Consider the following 24,134-nt stretch of genomic DNA (forward strand, 5'->3'; position numbering starts at 1 on the left):
GTCTTGAAGTTCTTATTGTACAGATCTTTTACTTGCTTGGTTAAAGTCACACCGAGGTACTTTATATTATTTGGGTCTATTATGAAGGGTGTCGTTTCCCTAATTTCTTTCTCGGCTTGTTTCTCTTTTGTATAGAGGAAGGCAACTGATTTATTTGAGTTAATTTTATACCCAGCCACTTTGCTGAAGTTGTTTATCAGCTTTAGTAGTTCTCTGGTGGAACTTTTGGGATCACTTAAATATACTATCATGTCGTCTGCAAATAGTGATATTTTGACCTCTTCTTTTCCGATCTGTATCCCGTTGATCTCCTTTTGTTGTCTGATTGCTCTGGCTAGAACTTCAAGAACTATATTGAATAAGTAGGGAGAGAGTGGGCAGCCTTGTCTAGTCCCTGATTTTAGTGGGATTGCTTCAAGTTTCTCTCCATTTAGTTTAATGTTAGCAACTGGTTTGCTGTATATGGCTTTTACTATGTTTAGGTATGGGCCTTGAATACCTATTCTTTCCAGGACTTTTATCATGAAGGGGTGTTGAATTTTGTCAAATGCTTTCTCAGCATCTAATGAAATGATCATGTGGTTCTGTTCTTTCAGTTTGTTTATATGATGGATCACGTTGATGGTTTTCCTTATATTAAACCATCCCTGCATGCCTGGGATGAAGCCTACTTGATCATGGTGGATGATTGTAAAACCAAATTCTTAAAGCAATATACTATAGATGAAATTCAAATTCAGAGAGATGGATTAACCTGATCAATTCACATAGTTAGAAGATGAGAATTTAAACATGGGTCAATTTTTTCCCCAAGATTATCCATACTAACAAAGCAAGCTTGTGCTTCTCACCTGCAAACCACACTGAGTGAGAGACTGTCAGTCTGCTCATTTGCACACACTAGTAAAAATGCTAACCTAAGTTTCCTGTAAGGATTAAGAGTAGCAGGATTATTTCACTATAGTTTATAGCTAAACCTATTTACTTTTGAACATTGAAAATAAGCATGTGTTTATTTTCTTAGTATTATACATATTATATGCACACATGGTGTATATGTATGGTGTATTTTATGTGTGAGTGTGATGTGTGTGTGAGTATGTATGTGTATCTGTGTATGTGAGTGTGTGTGTGTGCATGTGTGAGTGTATATATGTGCGTGTATGCTGTGTGTGCCTGTGTAAGTGTGTGAGAGTATGTGTGTGTGAATGAATATGTGCATGAGTATGTGTGTGTGCTATGTGTCTCTGTGTGTTTGTATTTGTGTGCTTGTATAAGTGTGTGTGTGTGTGTTTGAATGTGTGTGTTTATGTGTGTGTGCTTGGGCAAGTGTGTGTGTATGTGTGTGAATGTGTTGTGTGTGTTTATGTTTGTGCGTGGTTGTGCAAGTGCGTTTGTGTGAATGTGTGTGTATTATGTGTGTGTTTATGTGTGTGTGCTTTATGTGTGTGTTTATGTGTGTGCATTTGTGTGTGTGCTTGTGCAAACATGTGTATGTGTATGTGTATGTGAATGTGTGTTTGTGTGTGCTTGTGCAAATGTGTGTATGTATATGTGAGTGTGTGTGCATGTGAGTGTGTGTGCATGTGCGTGTGTGTGTGTGTGTGTGCACGTGTGTCTGCATGCCACAATGTATATGTAAAGGTAAGAGGACAACTCCCTTTCAGCTTTGCTGTGAGAGGATTTCAACTGGGGTTTCTACCATTCTGAATGCTTCAAGTTATTTGGCATGAAACCTTTTGAGAGAATTTTCCTCTCCCATCTTGCCATGGCTGTTCTGCGATCATGGACATGAGCCACTGTATCTGTTGTTTTGTGGGTTCTGGGGACTGAGCTCATGGTGTCAGCTTGTGATGAAAGAGCTTTTACCTATTGAAGCATCGTACTCATTTCTCCAAGATGATGTTCCTTTTAATTAACACAGGAGCCTGAACCCAGGGCTTCGCACACTCACTACGAGCCCTCTACCTCTGTACTCCCTATCATCTCTCAGTGATAACTGATGTAGCTCTATTAGGGAAGGAGAACCTCACAAAATTAAGTACCACTCAGATAAAAGGATAGAGACCTTACACACATCTTTATCTCAGCCTATGGGTGACAATGATCGTTGACAGTGCTGTGTATTATAACACACTGGGTGTGCTCTGAGTCCATTAGTCAGGATGAAAAGGATGCTTACCAACACAATGCTAACCAACCAGAGCATAGAAGACCTTAATATCAATATTACATTACATATTAATTTCCCAGGGTTAATGTAATAACCTACAGATATTAAAGTAAAGAAAATTCATTCTCTCACTTTTCTGGAAGGTAAGGATCCAGAATCAAGGTGTCAGTACTATAACAGGCATTCTTTCCTTGTTCGGTCTAGCTTCTAGCTATGGTATGGGTAGGCGTTCACAGTGGCCACTGCTGCAGTGTTTCACAGCATTGTGTCTCTTGTCTATCTTCTTGTATCTCTCATAAGGATGCTTGCCATGTAAGCCGGGTTGATTTAATTCTGAAAATCCTAATCATATCTGCAATGATCCCTTTTACAAATAAAACCACTTTTGCAGGTTCTGGGCATTAAGTCACGAGTGTATCTTCTTTACAGATGACTATTCAATACTGTCATAGGTAACAAACTCCAGTATAATTTTAATAGCAAAACCAAGCCAGCACTGGAGTTGATCTATAATCAACCTTTCATGTATTCAGTACTAACTAAATATCTTGTTTATGAAAATAACATATAAGAAATTAATATACTATGACAACCCAAGAAGCCATGTAAGTTACAGCCTAGTCTGAGAGACTCTCAATAAACAAATACATATTTGCATACTGTGTCACATACCGTGACCACTCATGAAAGGTAAAAGAAGACATTATGAAAAGGATTACTCTAGACGGTACTCAGAATGACTGCTCTAATTGGAAAACTTATATGAATATCTAAATGATACAAAAAGATGAGACACCTTGCAGACAGAAGCTACAAGAGAGCAGACAGAGAGGATGGTTTATGAAAGGCTTACACAGTAAGCCTTATTTAAGCATCTTCTAGGGCCTAGAAATGATGTTGGTGTTGGCGGAGAGTGAGCTGAGTGTAAGCAGCCTTCAGGCTGTGAGTGGAGCTGCTCCGTTAGTCCTTTTGCACATCCATTTAGCCTGGTGACACACCTTGCAAGTCAGGAACAGCATATGACTGTTGAAAGACAATGCCCAGATATTCGTTCAATGTCAGTCTAAACAACATCTTATACGGATCTTTAAATGAGAATGGCGTGAGTTAAAAATCTGAGTAAGGCAGATTGTCCTCACCTAATCAATGAAAGAATTTAAGAATGTGAAGAAGACAGTACTCCATGTCATCCAAACTGCCCTTTAATTCAAGATTGGGTATTGAAAGAAACATCAGTTCTCAGCATTGCTTGCTGGATAAACTAACCTGCAAACTTCAGACTTGCCAGTATGTGGGTGGAGGAAGAAAGGGAGGCCGAAAGAGAGAATACAGAATATATGAGTAGTATCTCTACTCCATTAGTCTATTGGTTCTGTTTTTCTGGAGAGCCATGACATAAACATTTATTAATGATGATTTTATGAACTATGTTTGCATATAAGCATGTAAGGACGCTAGTGGGAAAGATACTACGTGGGAAATTTTAGTAGCCTTATAGTTGGGATGCCTGTGAGATACACACGTGGAAATCTAAGATGGGAATGGGATACGCAAGTGCGGGACTCAGGAACAACAGTTCTGAGCCAGCTCCAGGTATCTGTGTGTTGTCAGCATGCAAAAGCCTGTGAAAGCCCTGGGATTGGATGAAATGTGGAGACAGCACGAAGGCTCCAGAAGTTGTGATTGTGTTGTGTGTATCGTTTCATTTAAAGATTACAGTACTTCTATAAAACAGACATGATAATCGCCAACTTACAGAGGAAAGGTTGAGACTTATCAGTTAAAATTCTGCCTGAAGCCACCCAGGTAAAATTGAAACCTAAGAATAACTGATTCTAAACACCCCTCTCTCTCTCCCTCTCACTCGACGCTCTCACGCTTGCTCTCTCCTGGAGATGGGGATGGAAGCTATCGCCTTGGACACAAGAGGCAAGCTCTCTACCACTGAGCCACATGCTAGCAAAAGCGGATGCCCCCATCTAACTCGATAATAGGTTTTGTGTAGGAACCTCTACATTCAGACCAAGTTTCACCAGGAATTTAAAGCCCAGCCTTAAGTTTGTAAATAAAAGACTTGACAAATTACTAAGTAAAAACCTTTCCAGAATCTAATTTTTGACACACACTCTAAGTAGTTTAATGCCATTTGACACAGTAATTCTGCTTCTAAAGTCTCCCCCTAAGGGGCGGGGGGGGGGACAGATGGGAAAGTAAAGATGTTTTGCTTAGGAAATGTCATTATAAGATTATCTGTACTTCTCTAAGCCTTGACGAACGTAAAAACCCAAAAGTATCTGAATAGTTAAATTGTTAAACATTCACCCCGCATCTTCGTGTAGGCCCTGAGAAGAATCAAATACAATTTGAAACATTAGACACTTACTGCCTTGAATAGCATATGTGGTACAATGCATATAGTTAGGGACATGTTACAAAATACATATTTGTGTATGTCACGTAAAGACTTATAGAAGACACACCAAATATGATTGTGCCTGTGCTATGGCAGTGTGCCTGCTTTCTTCTTTATACTTATAACTGTTCTCCAGTTTCTCACATCTATTGTAATATGTACAGATCTCCATTTGCACACAGGAAAGGATCTTTGGGTCCACTTTTTAATAAGCACCAAGTTTCAAAATCCGGGAACAAAAACTGTGAAGCTTCTCTTCCCTGGTAAATTGAGCCATTTAAATATGTTAGTTCCAGCCATAGCATGAGTTTATATTTTTATTAAAAATTTTAATGAGTATAAAAATACTTACTCCTCTCCGAGATGGCTTAGAGAATTAATGTTTTTATGTGCTTTGGGATCATAGGATAAAAGGTGCTACATAAATGTGACTCGTTATTATTAAGTGTTATTAAAGTAAACTGAAGACAAAAGCATGCAATAAAATCGTCCCCGTGGCAACAACTGAGGTACGAGTGCAGCTCCACAGAGCTCGCATCATATTTAACTGTGAAGGTACCAAGATTAGCACGAAAAATGATCCAGTGAGGTTTCGAACCAACAATTTGTATGTTTGATATGGCGTTCAGTTTTTAATTACAGATCATATTTCTTAGAAGGTATTGAAATTGTAGGCTACAAATGTGTGTTATTTACTAGGTGCCAAAGCTATAATAAACAAGAAAAAGAGAGAGGGGGGGAGAGAGAAGGAGAGAGAGAGAGGGGGAGAGAGAAGGAGAGAGAGAGGGAGAGAGAGAGAGAGAGAGAGAGAGAGAGAGAGAGAGAGAGAGAGAGAGAATATTTTACTCCTTGAGTCCACAAGGAAAATCTCAATGGGCAATGGCCCAATCAAGGAAATAACATACTGATGAAAACTAGATGTTAAAATCGCCAGCCACACTTGGCAACCCAGATCTAAAGTCCTATTTTGATCAGTTCCCGACCTGTTCTCATCCTCCGAGATGAGTAAGAGAGAGCATCTGCCGATCTGTTTTCCCCACTTTTAAATCATGATGATCAAGAGATTGGCTAGTGACATGCCAATCTGGAGGAAAACAGGAAAACGGCGTGTCCAAATAACAGAGAAAACACAGAGGAGGGAACCGTCGTGAGGTGGAGATATGAAAGGGAAAGATAGTGCATGTGATGTTTAGTAACATGTTCGTCATGGCCAGAGGGCTTCCTCAACCCACCTCCCCTAGCTAGGGACTCCAGTGCTCTGAAGCTGTGTGCAGGTATTTGAGTTAATTTTCAATTGTATTCAGTGACTGGACGCTTTGTCCTAAATAGGATTATCTGTGGCTCATGTGAGGGTTACAAAGGAGTGTAATCAACAGAAAAATAGATGATTTGCACACAATCACCCTTTCTGATTCTAGAAACATAGCTTAGTGGTGTAGTAACTTGTATTCATGAGGCCCTGAGTTCAAAACATAGTACCATTAATAATTAACTAACTAATTAATTAATTAATCAATAAGTGGCGAATAACTTTCCCTTTTCGTCACACAATGTAAAGAAAAAAACCCATGTTTAACAGATGAATTCTGAAATTGGATTAATTGCTAGACTCCATCAATACTCACTGGCCTAACACGGTTGACCACGCAGCTGAACAGATGATTTTCACATTGTATAACTTGTCCTTTAAGATGGAAAAAAAATTAGCCAAAATGTGCATTTCCTTCTACTTTTAAAACGATTATCTAAATAGAAGGTAACTTTTTTTAAGTTAACAAAGCATTGTAAATTATAAATGTGTCAGAAAATGATCTGAAAAAAAAATAGCAAATGAAACTTCTTCCAGTGCTAAGGTCAAGGTAGCACTCTAAACGTCCCTGTGCATGACTACTGTCTGGACCTTTCATTCAGAATCCTGCTCCAAGATCTATGCTCCCACGAGGATTCTATCTCAGGTCTCTCTCAGAACTCGATTATCCAGAAAAAAAATCTGTGCAAAAAAATCCATAAGTCAGTACTGAGTTATGGTTCAGTCATGAAGACTCAGAGAAAGCTTGGGGTGAACGATGTTAAATGTGATATTTTGAGTGATGTATAGAATGCAAAAAATTCATAATTGCCAACCAGTTCTTGAATTCATATACACAATTTTAGAACACACAGACATAAAATTTCTATGCAAAGTTGAGCTGGCCCATTCTGAAAAACAGCTCTGTATTTTCTTCTTTTCCAATGCAAAGGCCAATGGTCATGAGAACCGTTTTATAGCACATTTTTATTACAGTAAATTATTGGCATGGTGTTGAATATTAAAACTGAGTTGATGGAGGAAAAAGCGGTAATTTACATTAGAAAAGTTGAAACTCATTTTCCTCTGCCTCGTTAACATTTTCACACTGGCTTCGCCTATATGGATGAAGCAAAATGGGAATTTATGTAATTATTCTGTGAATCGGTGTGCTTGACCCTGACATGTGAAAAACAAAACCATATTTTTCACAACAACATTTTTTTTCATCTAAATTGTCTCGGTAATGTCCTGTATTCTCTAGTTTACATAACCGAAGTACAAACAACTGTTTTCATTATCACTGAACTAAGATTTTGTGTTAGAAAAAGAAAAAACAGAATAGTACCAGAATCACAGTTTTGGGGTTGGGGAGATGGGGGGTTGGGGAGATGGGGGTTGAATGTTTTGTTTTGTTTGATGGTGGTGGTAATTTGTTTGCTTTTTGAAAATTTGACTACAGCTTACATAGACAAGGCAGTAGTTTGCACGGAATTTAAAAATTCAGGTCTCAAAGTATTTAACATGCACACTTACAGCATAAGACTTCATAACTGGAAGGAGTGGGATGGCCCCAGGGACCACCAGCTGCCTAACCTGAAAATCTGAGTCTGGTCCCCAAACACACATGGTAGGAGCAGAAAACCAACCCCTGGAAACTGACTTATGATGCCTACAGGCACGTCATGGCAAATCCACATGTACACGTACACACACATGATGACATAAATAAATGTAAAAAAAAATATTTAACAACCACACAGTTGCTCTTTCAGTACTGATTTCAAAGGTCTGGACGTCCCTCTCCTGGAGTCCAGGCCCTGGATGAGCTTTGACTCCTCGCTCCATCCCAACCACAAGCATCGTTTCAACATATACTACTTGAAGAAGCAATTTTCATACATCAAAGTAAAAGACTGCTGATTGCGAGATCTAAGTGAACACACCTTCTCCGGGCTGAGGTACGTCGGTGTGCCTCCTAACGAGATGGCGGTAAGTAATAAATGCCAAGGCATCGTGTAAAATGGTTCTAGTCACCCAATGAGTTTGGAGCATGGCCACTTGTCGTCTTGTTCTTACTAATTAATAGGTGACCTAGAGAGAGCACAAAACAAAACAATTCAAAGTCTTTATCAAGAACACAGCCCTAAATCCACAGTGACGTGAGTCAAACCCGTGAAAGAGAACTCCTTCCTGGGCTTACTCACAGGAAATGAGTGCGTTCGAAGATGTTAGGCTATTTCTCCCTTCTCTTCCTCTCAGGGAAAGCACTGGTTATGACAAGGGAAGCCAAAAGAGAACACTAGCTTCCAGTATGTTCACTTTAGAAAGGTATGAGTCAGATGGTGGATAAGCTTAGAGAAATATAAGGTGAGATACTGATGTTACGGGGCCATCAGAACCAATCCAGCATTTCTCCCTGGCAAGAAAGCCAGAAAAACTCTAGCAAGAGATGTGCCAGTGTGGGTTAGTTGTCCTTTAACCCTGCCTTCATATTTATCTAACCATTCCTATCCCACTAACCCACTTCCCCTCCACACTGACTGTACTCTATTCTCCTTCCTCTGCAGCCCCTCAGCCCTTACTAATTTCGTGTCTTCTGTGAGTACTCCAATTTGAATGCGCATACCCAACGGTACAAACGTGACAGAGAGAATGTGCTTGTCATTCTAAGGCCAGCCTACATCCGCAAGAAAGATTATTTCCATCCCCACTCATTTGCCTGTGGACTTCATAATTCTGTTTCGCTTTATAGCAGAAAAATATCCCATTGTGTGTGAGCACCACATTTTCATTTTCCGTTCATCTTTTGATGGCTATCCAGGCTGTTTTCTCAGCATTGTGAATAAAGCAGCAATCAACACGGATTAACAGGTATTTCTGTAAGAGGAGATAGGGTCATCTGAGAACGTTCCCAGAAGAGGTACAGCTGAACATTATTTTCTAACTAAAAAGTATCCTTATGTCAAATGTGACGTGAAGATTGGGGGAGGGGGTATTGGAAACAGATTTGCTTTCATACAATATATTCCGATTACTGCTTCCTCTTCCTTTACTCCTCCCAAGTCTTCCCCGCCCTCCCTCCCATCCAGATACACCCTCTCTGTCTCTCTTTAGAGCTAGTCTTGTTTTACTTGTTACATCAATTTCTAATTTCCCACTCTGTACTACCTACAGTGGGAATACAGAATAAGTATTTCCTTTCCCACAACACACATCCATGGTGGCATTTGTTGTCATTTGGCTTGGGATGATTGGTTGTGTGTGTGTGTGTGTGTGTGTGTGTGTGTGTGTTTTCCTTAACCATTCATTCTTCCTGAAGTAAGATGAAATCTCAAAGATTTAATCTGTATGGTTCCACAGTAGCTAAGGATTTGAACTTTTAAAAGAAAGTATGCCTTGTTTATGTTTTATCTCTTCCTTTGAAGTATTGTCTGTTTAGTTCCACGCCCCCAATTTTTAATTGAGTTGTCTGCCTTGTTGGTGGTGAGGTTTTTAGTTCTGTGTGTTCTAGGTACTGACCCTCTATTCGGTATATATAGCTGGTGAAGTTTGTTTTTCCCCATTTTTTTGTTTTATCTATTCTCTGGAATGTTACCATTTTTTATTATTTTCTTTCTTTTATTCTGCCTTTCTTTCCTTTTTCTTTCTTTCTTCCTTCCTTTCTTGTTACTGCTCTATTCAGAGCATAATGTGTGGCTTACCTGTCCTCAGAATAGCTTTTATTTGCAGTTTAATAACCATTAACACAGAGATCCACAACTGGGTTACATAACTTTCTATGAATAAGCAACTGTAGAATGCTCAGTTCTAAATGAGATACCTATTTCACACCTTGACCCCCAAGGCTCAGGAATTATCAAGAAAGAAGAAGCAGAAAGAATATAGGAGCCAAAAGCACTGGACTTCTGCTACAGCACATTGCATGCTGAATATGGCAGGCATAAAATGTCACACACAAGATCTGAACAGGACCAAGCCAGTCAAATCCCAGCATGAATTGGGAGGGGCTCATGAGGTCCTGCTCTTGGCTGGAAAGCTATTGGCGGCTGCTGGCTGATGGTGAAGAGAGAAAAAGCTTTCTACAGAGATGAGGCCCCTAAAAGCCTACCCATGCTGCAGAAGACAGCCCTAGAGCCCTGCTCACAAAGGCAGCACTAAGCAGACTCGATGGGGTTTTTCAAAGAGAGAATGAAAGCATGTAAGTTGAGAAGGTGAATGGGGACGAGATAGAGAAGAACTCAGGTGAGTTAAATGTGATCAAAATAGTTATGCATATGGATTGGATGATGAAATTTAAGTATATATGCTACTCCATTTTCAGACCTTAATCTACTTCAGTGAAGAGAGAATTGATCGAAAATGCTTATTTCAAAGAGCCTTTCCTAAAGGCATATATTCAGTCATTTAAAGGAACTAATTTCAATCCTTTTAAAATAAGCAAACAAATAAATAAAAATATAAATACTGAGAGAGAAAAAAGGCAAGAAAATAAGAGAGAATTCTGTATGGGAAATGGGATTCTTGCATTTCACATTTCCAGGATGTGACTTTATCATCTAAATTCAAATGGCATAAACTCCCCAAAAGAGCAGACTCCTGGATTAACTAGAGTACTGAAACATAGAGAAAACCAAAAAAACAATCATTTGATATTTATTGTTCTTGCATTCTCTTGTCAATGACCTTCCATTAAAACAAATATTTTAAAATTTCAAAAATAACTTGCACCCCAAATTGTTCAAATTGAAGGATAACTGACTACATTATGCAACATTTCAAATGGCAAACAACAAAAAATGTTGATATTTTTCCACTAAGAAATGGTATTAGGACCTTCATTAAAGCCACACTGTGTCCTACATTGACAACCCTCAGTCCCAGTTCAAGTCCACAAAATGATAGAGAAATATAATCAGATAATTTAAAAATTAATATTTGGTCCAAACCAAGGTAGTCATGCCCACAGACTAGAGAGACAAAGGAATTCATGGGATAGGATTAATGATCTAAGGCTCTGTGTTGAGAAACAGACAAGTGTGGGTAGGAATCCTATGCCCACACAGTATGACAGTAGTGACTAAAACTGACTCTGTGCTTAAAAATAGACCGAGAAGATCCCTTGCTGTGAAAGGAAATTGGAGGCAGAATGAGGATACATACATCTTCGAATGTGGGCTTGCGTGAAGCTAACCATTAGTTTCTTAAACCTGTTCTTGTCCTAATACACTGAGGACCGAAACCTCTAGGTAAAATCCACGATAATTGTTTAACTAAGGGAAAGGACCTCATAGGAAACTGGATCAATGTGTCTATAAGATCACTGTACAAGGGCAGGTCCCTCCACAGAGACACGGGGGAAAGAATACACGTCCACATGAGCCTGTGCACTAAAATATGAAAGTGGACTAAAATATGTGCTGAGAATGATACCCTGGAAGCAACCAGTTGAAAGACTAAGTCACTTAATATCAAATGAGGACCATAGAGTACTCTAAAATGATCTTAAGATGAGAAAACTATAGAATCCTCACAGCCAACAATCAAATAAAAAATTATGAATATGATAAATGGATGTTCTATAAATGTAGTTAAGTAAGAATTTTAGATATTAAAATAAGTGTGCTTGAAAGCAGAATGGGTCAAAAAACCCCAAGGCATCATAAAACGGTGCTAAGGAATTTCCCAAGAATGTGGCAAGAGAGAAAAGATATAGTCAAAAACTATGGCACAGAAAGACGAGCTTAAGAATCATCTTATGCTGACAAGAGTGGCATCTGCCTATAAGCCCAGCACATGAGAGGGAGGGGCAGGAGAAGTGTCTAGGTCAGCCTTAGCAATGTATCAAGATTCTGCCTGAGAGAAGAAGGGGACGTGATACTAATCTCATGGACTCTCCCTAGGATGCTCAAGAGGAAAGTAGGAAAGCAGCACCCAAAACAAGAATAATTTAAATATCTCCTTCCTTAAATTAATCTGGTACACACTAAAGGCAAGTGTTGGCTGGGTGAGCGTGAGGCTTCTTCCCCTTAAGAAAGCAAAGACCCAATCACTGGTGTTGGTGAGTGACAGTGCTCAGGCAAGCCTTGGGGCTAGGAAAGAAAAGACCTTCTTACTCTCATACCTAAAATGCAAAGAATAGTGGCCCCCAAATCCCAGTAATGTTAGCAAGAAGCAACCACTTTGTGATTGGAGCATCTGAGGTCCATCTCAGCCCTAGTCCTCCTGATCTATCTTCCTACCTAGAAACGATGGACACATAAAGAGTAGGTTCTGTGACTGTCTATTGCTAACAACTCTCTTGAGTACCTAATAAACTTATATACCTGATAACTGCAGAGGCTGTCCTTAGAACTGCATTCCTCAGGACCTACGACTACTGGAATGCCTCTTCATTCCCACAGGTGCCGGTAGAGCTTGAAGGATTGGCAAACACTGGCATCCTTAATGATGAACCTAAAGAGAAGAGATTGACTTCATTGTCAAGTAGCCATAAAAAAGTACACAGACTTCTACCGCTTCTTGACAACTGCAGCATATAGGAGTGCTAGCCTAACTCTTTGCCCTGGGAAGCTCCAGAGAGCTAGGTGGCATGGGAAAGCTTGGGAGGCTGACTGACTTAGCTTTCAGTTGGCCCACCCCAACATCTTCCCCATCTATGAGCTGCTGAGGGATGCCAAGGGTCTGTTCCTGCAGAACCAAAGCCACAGGATCTCATGACTCACGGCAACAGCAGGGTGTTGGAGAGTCTCTGTGAGGGTCTAGGATTGATGGTGTAGCAGAAGCCGGGCTTTGAACTAGACTAATGACTCGTGGTGAGCAACACTTGTAAGTAACGGTGTTTGTGCAAAAGGATGTGCTGCGTGATGACCACAACTTCCATTGACACGAAGACGGGGGAAGATGTAACAGGGGAGCCAAATGGTACACACACAAAAGGCTGCAGCTGACGGAGAACCAGATCATTGCCCAGAGGGGAAGGCACGATGGTTTTTGGGAGGAAGTTGTTATTGTTGTTGTGTTTTCTTTTGCTTTGCTTTGTTTTTCTTTTCTAATCTCTATTCTTCTTTTTTATTTTATTGGGGGGAGGGGCTACAAGAATGGAGGGCAGATATGGAAGGACTGGGAAATGAGTGGCATTGGGGTTTATGTTACGAAATCATGGTGTGGGCACATGCGTGTATATGCTTTTTTTTTAAGTACACAGACTTGCTGTGTCCTGTAACAAGATTTCCTCCTCACATACACAAGACCACACATACAAGATCAAGGTGTCTTCTGCCACTGGCTTCCCATTGGGGCCCCCTCCTTGGCTTGCAGGTGGCTATGCACCCCCTCTTTTCACGTGTTCTTTTTTACAGTCTGTGTAAAGAAAGCAGTCACATTGGACTTGAAAGAAGGTCTGCAGGATGACTTTGTCTCCTACCATTTACTTCAATTATTTCTTCAAAGAAGTTGTTTTCCAAATACACTTACACTCTCTGGTTGAGAACAGCATTCATTTGGTGAGGGCCCACATAAGGCCAGATTCTTTCCTCTAATGTCAGAACCACCCAAGATTAGTTTCTAGAACTCTCAACAAAATTCTCTAGTAGCTGAGGAGCAAGGAAATGCTGGAGGCAGTAGGTAAGAGGTGGGTAAAACTGCCAACATCTAGTGCCATAGACACCTGACAACCAGGGCTCTGTAGGGATGCAGTACATCTTCCCCGGTGCTCTGCTCCACAGATTGCTGGAATGGACTCCTTAGGAAAAACTGGAAAGAAAGTTATTAGGGAAAGCATGGGCTTCTTGCTAATTAGAACAAGTGAAGGCTTAAATTCAACACCAAAAGAAAATTGCTTTTCTTAGCTCAATATGGAAAAAGCAAGTCAATCGTCACCTGAGAAGTAATATAATCTTTATTATGAAAAGAGGAAAAAAAAAACAGTGTGAGGTAAAGAAGCTAAGAGGGTCTGTAACTGAGAACTTGGCCTTTGAAAGACTGGAGGAAACACTCAACCGGTAAAGGCAGGTACTGTTCTTGCTGGGGACCTTGATTTGATCCCCAGAACTCACATGGCAGCCCAAAAGCTCCTATAACACCAATTCTAGGTGATCTGGGCCCTCTTCTGGCTTCTGCCAGGATCAGGCACGAGCACACATGCAGGCAAATCCACGAGAGAGGAAAAGAAGAGGGGATTAGGGTTATGGCTGTATGCTTACCAATCATTATTAGCCACTTCGACCCCACAGCTTCTGCTTATATCAGAAGGTAGCCTGATAAATTGATGCGTGAGCAGAATGTTAAAGTCAAGTTCTTGTTTTAGTACAAAGCAATGTCATATTTTAAAACCCCCTATAATATGAGATATTAAAAATAAATGAAGCAAACAGAACATGGAAAAGCCATCATATCCGTGGCATTAATTCTCAACTAAATTTAACCACAGCTGCTTTCCAATAACTAATCAATACCCCAAGTCATGTGTGCAAATAATGCTAATGGAGAAGCTCGAGTGTTTATTATTTGCTCATTCAACAAATACTAACGGGAATATAAAGAGCGGATGAGAAAGGTAAGCTTATAGGTTTTCTGTCTGTGTCCAGTGAGAAGAATGGAGAGATGTTCCCATAAAGAACCTTTATAAAATCTGGTTCGGGATAAAAGAGCACTATGAGGCCATGCACCTTGTTTAGCCAACAGGAACTCCTTCCATTACAAGACTGAAGGAACAAGGAAAGGAGGAGCTGCTCAAACCAAGGAGACAAGTCTTCTTATGTGGAGGGTCATCTTCAAAGTGGCTGGCACTTCCTCTGAGAATAAAAATACCCTGCCTAGATTGGCAGGAAGGGAAATAGAGGAATAAGAACCTGACTTCCTCTGCACTATGCGCATATCTCCCGCCAGGTGTGTCACATTCACCAATCCCACCTGGCATCAGAAGACAGCAAAAAGGCATTACAACAAGGTACACAGCTCGGTCTCCAAGACTGAGCTGGGTGAAGGGGCAGGGCCTCAATCCTGAAGCGGGAAAGGAAGGTGGCTGGTCTACATCCCTTTCACCACATTTTGTCTACGTGAGGCCAATGCACAGAGAGCACACTCTCTTTACACACACATGTTAGACCCCACCCCCCAATAAATGGCCTTTCCAAGTATTTGATGTTTTATAGTGATGGCAAAAGAAAACTTCACTCTCAAGGAATTTGGAGACTCATGAATGAGATCAACATAAATTTCAAAGCATTCGTTTGAAGGACTCCCAACGGATCAGTGACTGAGCATAAAAGGCTGGCAGTTCTTTCTGGCAAGGGTGGGTGATAATAACAGCTTAGTCAGGAGTAGCTCCAGAGCCTGTACCTGGATAAAAAGACTTCAAAATCTATACTTGCCCTTCGAATTTAAGAACCCTCTAAAAGGAAAGCGCTCACAAATCATCAACGCATAAAGTAAGATAGAAGGTTTGTGTCATTCGTTTCTCTAAGTACCAGTAGAGAGCATGCAAATACCAACAGCTCCTCGCCACCACCCTCTCCTTTTTACACCATTGTTATCTGTCTCCACTGTGAGCTAACCACTGACATTTTCTAGTATCTATCGCTTTCCTGGGTGCTCTTCAAGTGTCTTCAACAGCTTTTCATCCATGAATCTCGAAATGATTTTTTAGACGTTAATTTTCTCAACAAGTTTGCGATGTAAAAAGGTAGCTACAACTTCTCCCACGTTTGTTTAAATATAAGACAGAGAAATAATTCATTTTTTAAAAAATTATGGTTTTAGAATACATCTATTTTAGAACAAGATTATACTTTCTACAAAAACTACTGCAGTCCTTTGTTGGTTTGTTGGTTTTGGTTTGGTTTGGTTTGGTATTTTTTGTTGTTGGTTTTTGGTTTTTGGGGTTTTTTTTTGTTTTGCTTTGTTTTTTTGATATTCTATCCCCATTATTGGGGAAGTTCCTAGGGAACCTAGTGATTGTTATTTTTGATTGCCAGTTTGATTGACTGGAGAAATGCCTAAGAGATTAGCAAATGCTTCTGTGAGTGTCTCTAAGAGTATTTTCAAAAGACTGACTAAAGAGGAAGACCCACCTATAATATGGACCATACAGCACCCAAGAGACTTGAAGATCCATGAAGAACAATGGGAAGAAGGAAGCCATAAGTACAGAAATTCTCTGGCTTCCTGGCCAAGCAAGGCAAGCTTCTCTGTTCTACTGCACTTTCCCCCACCATGACAGATTGATTCTCAGAAACCTTAAGCCCAAATACATCTTCCTCTTTCAAACTGGTTTTCCCAGGTATTTCACGAGTGATGTGAAAGTCTAACATGAATATCTGGCCTATATCATGAACTATGGTTTAAGTAAGTGATCCTCAAACTCAACTGCACACTCAGAGCAGCAAGGAAGTGTTGAAAAGTCCTTATATTCAGGCTTCATCCTTTACAAATTGAATCAGAAACCTTCAGGAACGGGTGGAGAATTAATGTATTTTAAATACAGTGGGCAACCATAAAATGCAGTGAAATTTCAGAACTAGTTTAGAAAATCTTTGCCACACAGACCTACAATATTAACATCATCAGAAGCTTCTGAGACATGAACACCTACACCAGCCACTCAGACTTACTGAAGCAATGTTCATTTTAATGAGCTTCTAAATGATTAATACATGCACTGAAGTTTGGGCTATTGCTCAAAACAGCACATCAGGCCAATAGCATTTTCACTTTATAGATAACCATGTGAAGATAGTCCAAGGATGAAAAACATAGGTTCGAGGTTGGGGATTTAGCTCAGTGGTAGAGCGCTTGCCTAGGAAGCGCAAGGCCCTGGGTTCGGTCCCCAGCTCCGGAAAAAAAGAACCAAAAAAACAAAAAAAAAACCATAGGTTCATAGACTTTAGTGTACCTCATGATGATTTTAAACACACACCTGAGAATTAAAGTTTTAATGTACAGTGAGGGAATTATCATTCCAGAAGCCCTATGCTATGATTTGAGTATAAAATGGTTCCCCAAATGCGCGTGTGTTAAAGAACAAGTGTCTAGCTCTGGTGGCATTATTGACAGATGATTGGATCATGAGAATGGTAACTTCATCAATGGGTTTCTTCATTGGTGAGTTCTTGATTGAATAGAATATTAGAAAGGAATTAGCAGTCTGTTCAAAGGAAGGACTTCACTGGAGGAATATTCTTGGAAGTGTACAACAGTTCCTCCCTGTCTCTCTGTTCCGACTAGAATATAGAAGACGCTGCTTACTCTAACCTCTTTGCTATGATGATTCATCTCCTTTCTTAATTACTTTTCTACTGCCGTCACTAGACACCATAACCAAGGAAACTTAGAAAAGAGAATGTTCGATTTGAGGTTGTATGGTTTCAGAGGGTGAGAGTCCATGACCATCACAGTGGGGAATACAACAGCAGGCAGGCAGGTGTGCTGCTGAAGCAGTAGCTGAGAGATCACATCTGATTCACAAGCATAAGGAAGAGAGGATGAGATGGGGCCTGGCAAGGGTTTTTGAAAATCCCAAACCCACCCCCAGTGGCACTTCTCCTCCAACAAGGCCACACCTCCTAATCCTTTCCAAACAGTTCCACTAACTCGGGACCAAGCATCCAACTATAGAAATGTACGGTGTATGTGGGGGGGGGGGTTAAGGAGGATTCACATTCTAACATCTGTACCTCCTACAGGCCCCTAATGTCAAGCCAAGCCACAACTGACTGAAACCCTCAAAAATGAAATCAAAGTGAACCTACCATGCCATGAGCTGTTTCTCTCAGGCATTTTTAACACAGCAGCAGTAGGTTAACCTAACCCCACCCTGTATAAATCTCCAGCTGCAGGGACACCAGATTATAAATACTACCGTCCTTTTCCTTCTCCTAGACTGCTCAGTGGTCAGTGTGTTTTGGAGCTTTAATTTATTTCCATTATATCAGGATATTTATAATGAAAATGAACTTTGTTTGGGACAGACAGATACATTAGAGATGAATGAATGTGTGTACCCCTGTTTATGTGTCTCCACACAAATGAAAACCTTCTTCCAAGCACTCCCAGTGCTCTGAGAATTTTACAACCAAATATCCTTTCAAAAGACACATTAACAAAAGGTAACATTGTTCGTGGGCTCGTCCCCACACCTGTTAGCAGTTGAATCTAATTGTTCCACAGCTGGTCCTAATTTGAGATTTCTTTCACTATAATTCATTATTCCTTTGTCATAATTTTTTCTGGTTTCATGCCGCTCCTGCTGCTTCTGCAGAATGTATATATCTTTAAACTAAGAGGACATGCTTTGAAAGAACTCTGGAGGAGCCATTAACATTGTTTCTTTACATACCACTTTGCAGTTGAATTTATTTAAACTGACAGTCATGGTCATTCTGAATGGAAAATTCTAAAGGCAAGGAAAGCTTTACTACTTGGCTACCTTCATTGTTTTAAATCCTTTTCTGGTCTGTGGGAAGTTTAGCTGAACTCATAAAGGATTGGTTTTTGTACATATTTGTGGACTGGAATGCTAAATATTGTCCTTCTTGGGGTAGAGTAAGATGCCCTTCCAGGGTTGGAAACCAGAATAGCTGGATAGTTTCACAGAGTGGACCTGATCGGTTAGTGCAGTAGTCTGGAAAGGGTAATGCTAGAAACTTTAGAATGTAAAGGTTAACAAGAAAGTAATGGCTGCACAGATACACACCCAAAACTAAACACATGTATGTCATGGTCACATATCACCATCAAAAGGTCAAGAGACTAGCTATGTTTACTCATAAATCCAAACGAAACTTTCCCTGGATACATTATGTAGAGTCCAGGTTCTTCTAAAGTGCCAGAGCATTAAATAATCACAAACCAAATTCTAAATGAGGTAAATATACAGAGAGGTCAGAAATCACATCTAAAATCCAGCTCAGTGGTAGAACACAGACCTATTTTGTGTGCGGCCCTGGTTTTAATCTCCTAGACACCTCTCCTGAATAGAGAAAGAACAAAACGAAGGAAAAAAGAAGGAAGGAAAGATTAAAAATACTATTCAACCACTTTATTTATGAAAGTAACTTCTTAAAAACATAAAAAATTAATTAACTTGCTATTTCTTCATCAACCCTAGAAATAGCAGTATTTTCCTTTACCTTTCCTGAGTTCAAATGGATAGACTGGTTAAGGTCATGCTGCAAGAAAATGTGTTTAAACACCTCAACACCTATGTGTAGCACTAAATCTGCATAAAACCCAGGCTCGTGTGAAGCACTATCCAAGTGAATGTTGATAGTGACTACAGTGAGCTAAGAGTGAGGCAGTCTTACCAAGCAGTGTGCTGGCCCACTGTTATGGCACTTTGACACAAGCCAGGGTACTCCGGGAAGAGGAGATCTTACTTGAGGAAATGCTGCCCCAGGATTTCCCTGTAGGCAAGTCTGCAGGGCGTTTTCTTGATTGATGATTGACGTGGGAGGGCCAAGATCCTTGTGAGGAGGACTACTCTTGGGCAGTGCTCCTAGGTACTACTAGAAGGCAGGCTGGGCAAACCATGCTAACACAGCCAGTGAGCAGGGCCTCCATGACTGACGTCTCAGCTCCTGCCTCCAGGCTCCCACCTTGAGTTTCTGCCCTGCTTATGAGCTAGAAGATGAAATAAGCCCTTTGTTGGCCCCATGTTGCTCTGGATGGCAATATTTTTATAGCAATCAAAACCCTAACTAAGGCAGTCAGAATCTCCAAATCAACCTTAAAAAGTAAAGCATTTTTTTAAAGGCTTCTCTTCCTTAAATCACTGAATGGCAAATTTCAGGAAGATCACAATGCTTTTGTAGCACTGACTCCCGTCTGCTTACACCACATAAAATTCACTCTTTTCCCTTCAGACGTGGACAGAACATTAATTCATCAGCTGCTATTTCATGCTGCTGCAGCTTCCCAGAGTCATGTTTTAAACCTCTGCTCCTCACCGAATGATTAGTACTGCTTTAGACAGGTGATATTGTGAGCGCTCTGCTGGCTCAAAAGGGTCTATGGCACTGAGAGTTGTTGGAAAATAGTTACCTATCCTTAAGTCTCTACTTGGTAGCCCAGATTTATTCTTCAGTGAAGAGAGCAGATAGCTTGGTAGGCCTTGTATATTTAAACTGCAATCAGCATATTTACACTGATACACATACATACATACATACACACATACATGCATACATATGCAGTGTCTGTACTCATTAAAACGGACAATTTGCATGAATATTTATAACCCTGAGTGGAATGGTTAGAATTGCATTAATTTGACTCACTATTGATGGAGTTAGTTTTTGGATTTACCTATTAATGCTATTATAAATCTCATTAATAGATGTAACCGAGGCCCTCTTAACAATGTGCCCTCAGTAATTCTGCAACCTTAGCAACAGAAAACATTGAAGTGTCTTGAAACAATTTTCTTTAAAATAGTGTCTCTGTGGCTTGCTAGATGTTTATTGCAACACTCCTTTATCTCTTCATCTTTCTTAAAGCAGAATTAGCATTGATAATGGCTTTAAGAGAGAGTTATTGACTAGAAAGAGGGCCCGAATAATGAAGAAAGAACATACTGACTCACTCCTCTTAGACCGAGTAGCACATTTGTAACGATTTCATAGAATAAACGCATGCTATAGAATTGGGAAAACATTCACCTCGAATTTACAGCTGTATAATCATATTTTGGGGCTTTTCGGGTGGTAGTTTGAAGGAGGGTATGTTTTTAAAGATTGAGCTAAAACTGAAGGACCTTGGTTCGTCCATTATTATTCCTTCTCCTTCTAATGGAGACCAACTGGGTTAGCACAAACGATGGAAAAAATGCATTCAGACCTGGTCCTCAGCCCCAGCTCTGCCCCTGTCACTGGACACCAGTGAGTTCTTAAGCAGGGACCTTCGGTCGGGGGATCCACTTCCCCAGAGTCGAACAAGACTTTCAGGACAAGTGAGATCTTCACCTGCTTTCAGCTTCGTTCTCTAAGACGTCAACAAGTTTCTGATGTCTTAGGTGAAATATATAGCTCCCACCATCTATTAGAAAATCCCCAACTTCCTTTCTCACTTCTCTAACATTTATGATACAGAATGCTCACGAAAGTCACAAAGAACACAGACTATGGAATGATCACCCTTAAATAGGACATCTCTCTGTTACAGCCCCTCCTTCCTAAGGCTTGGGAATCATTGAGGAAGGGAGGTCAGAAAGAGTGGGAGGCAGTGGATGGATGGGTACAAGAAAAGCGTATCCTGCAAATACAGCCAGGCACATATGAAGTCTCAAAGCATCTGTGGCATCACATACAAGCATCTCGAAAGTCTAAGTCAGTACAAATCCCAGAATGGAGACAGGAGGTGGACATGAAGTCCCGTCCTCACTGGGGATATGTATTGACAACTGGGAGTAGCTGAAAAGGGAAAGTCGGTGAATGAATAGAAAGAAAAAAAGTCAAGTTGCAGTGAAGGTGAAAAGTATTCCCCCAAAGCAGCCACTATCTTCCCGTTGCACTCTCCAAACACCAGATTTCTGCTGTTTCCAAGAAAAGGGAACATGCATTTGAAAGAACCATGATAGCTTTAACCACCAACAGGCACAGCCTAACCACGATGAGGTGAATTATTCTATGACCTCTATTGTCCCAGTCACGTTGGCTTCTAGTTCCAGTTCCTGGCACAGTGCCAACTCAACAAGTGCCTGTCGAATGAATCAGGAGAATCTGCTGCGTTGCGAAAGATGCTCTGCTTTGTTCTGCCGTGACACAACAGGATACTCAGCTCCCCCGCATGGCACAAACGTAATCTGTGTTGGTATTGGTCAGCGTGAGGGCAGACAAGTCTCAGAAAACGGACCTTGGTTGACTGTATAGCACTCCCATGATTCCTCAGGAATCCAGGAGGTCTCTGGTGGGCGCGCTAGGACCGCCGCTCCAGCATGTCAATCAAACTGAGATTCCGCAAAACAATTCGATGAGGAACGTGAAGCCGGTTACTTCCCAGCAGCACCAAGCCCGTCTCCTGCCAGTGTCAAAGAAAATTGTCTCAACAATGTGCCAATACATAGAAAAGGAGTAAAATGCTGTAAAAAAAAAAAAAAAAAAAGTATTTGTTAAATACTTGTTACTGGGAAAAGTTTTGGATGTTTGGAAGAAGACTGCCTTCATTTCTCAGAGGTTTCCACAACCGAAAGCTTTTGCCTCGATCTCATATGATCACGAGAACACTGTGCTGTGGGCAGGGCAGGAGTTGCATCTGTGTTTAAAGGGGAGGGAAGAGTGACCTTAGGGTAGGCAGCAGCCTGGAGATCAACAGTGATGTCAAAGCTGCCTGACTCCTGACACCGGCCCTTTCAACAACACCCCATCCTGATTCTTATCTCCAGATGGATGAAGAGGAGTCCTTTGACCGGAGCTTATGGTTTTGGCGTGGTCTCTGCCACCTTTGTGATAGCTGCCAAACTCGATTATTGTCTCAGACGCTTGCTATTTAAAAATGGCCACTGGACGCTAAACCTAAGGGGTGGTAATAAAGGAAGAGACTGCTGAGAGGTCAGCTTCCTTTCTAATGGCCGCCAATGAGGTTCAAAGCAGCTTCCAACCGTACCCACGTGACTATGGTTTTCAAGATTGAATACTGAGCTAACTATAAAACAAATGAGCAGGGGCTGGGGATTTAGCTCAGTGGTAGAGCACTTACCTAGGAAGCGCAAGGCCCTGGGTTCAGTCCCCAGCTCCGGAAAAAAAAAAGAACCAAAAAAAAAAAAAAAAAAAAAAAAAAAAACAAATGAGCAAACAAACTGATGGGAGCTTAGAGAAAATAACATCTGGGCGATTTATTTCTAAATCCACGCTCCCCTAACTTTGCGTCCGACACATAGTTATCCTAATTATCATCCTTAATTCCAATCTTTAAAAAAAAAAAAATCTAACCTGCTTCTTCTCTTAGCAAAACATTTACACAAACCCAAGAAATGTGCAGCCTACAATCATTAACAGATGGAATTCGCCTTGTCCTTCCTAGAGGTGTTGATCTTTTTAATCATAGAGTTACTTTTGCCTCCTTGGTTTTGTCTTATTCGGTTCCTAAGAAGAGGAATTGAAACTTGGAAGTGATTAGCAGAGATGAACGCCTAGCTTGCAGCTTGCTTAAACTGTTTATGAAGACTAGTCCTGCACCAGCACCTTGCTTCCATTATGGCGTACGTATTCCGTATTAGCGAATGATTGACAGGACCAATGAGCACACGGCGTATGACTTCCAGCAGAGAATTAGAGGGTCATGAAGAAGACAGCCTTTAGCACAAAGGTTCTAGTCATCAGTGTTAAATAACCAAGTGACTCAGCCCAGTACGACTGACTCACCACCCCCTGCCCTCCGTGCTTTAAAATCATCTCTGAAGTTACTTCCAGGGCTAGCATTTTGTGATTCTAGTTTGAAAAACTATCTGCCAAAGAAAAATATTACTCTCACCAGAAAATAAATATGATTGAAGAGTGGTCCCAGACAGAGGCTTAGGTTTCGGCTTTAAATGTGTCTGGGGGGTTTAGAATCCTAACGATGATAATTGAAGACAAGGAGGATTTCCCAAATCCTAACAGACACTGCTTTTAGCACATTATCGTCTATTACAGCACCCTATAAAGGGACTGAGGTGGAGACACTAGAGGAGGCTCCAAGGAAAACTAAACTTCATATCATATTCTCTCTCGCTCTCCCATTCCCTCGCTGACTCCCCACCCCACCCCGTTCTTTGACAAAGCGGATTTAGAAAAGGAAAAGGTATCTATAATGAACTATTTTGAAATTCCAGAACCCGGGGGATGATGCCTGTGAGTCTCTAAGCGTACAAGAGAATAACCTAGAAAAGCAAACGAGTGGAAGCAGGTGCCTGCACAGAATTCTGAAATTTTAGAGAAAGTAGCAACTCAAGCAAGAATTTCAAGCGCGCGCGAACACACACACACAGAGAGAGAGAGAGAGAGAGAGAGAGAGAGAGAGAGAGAGAGAGAGAGAGAAGAGCTGAGATCCAAAGAAGTATTCTGTGCCAAAGACCATAGAGATGGTGATTCCCTCAGGTTCTGAAGAGAGTTGGCCACAGTGATGGGGTGCCAGGCAGGAACTCTAGCCAATAGGAGTCCCAAAGCGGAAGTACTAAACACCCGCAAAGGACTAAGCCTTTAACCAGGGTCCTCTTTCTGAGCCAACAAGCCTGACAGTCCAGACTTTCTTGTACCACCGTATACCACTTGAAAGAACCAGGCAAC

Source organism: Rattus norvegicus, chromosome 9, assembly GCF_036323735.1.
Source record: "Rattus norvegicus strain BN/NHsdMcwi chromosome 9, GRCr8, whole genome shotgun sequence".
NCBI classification, from domain to species: Eukaryota; Metazoa; Chordata; class Mammalia; order Rodentia; family Muridae; genus Rattus; species Rattus norvegicus.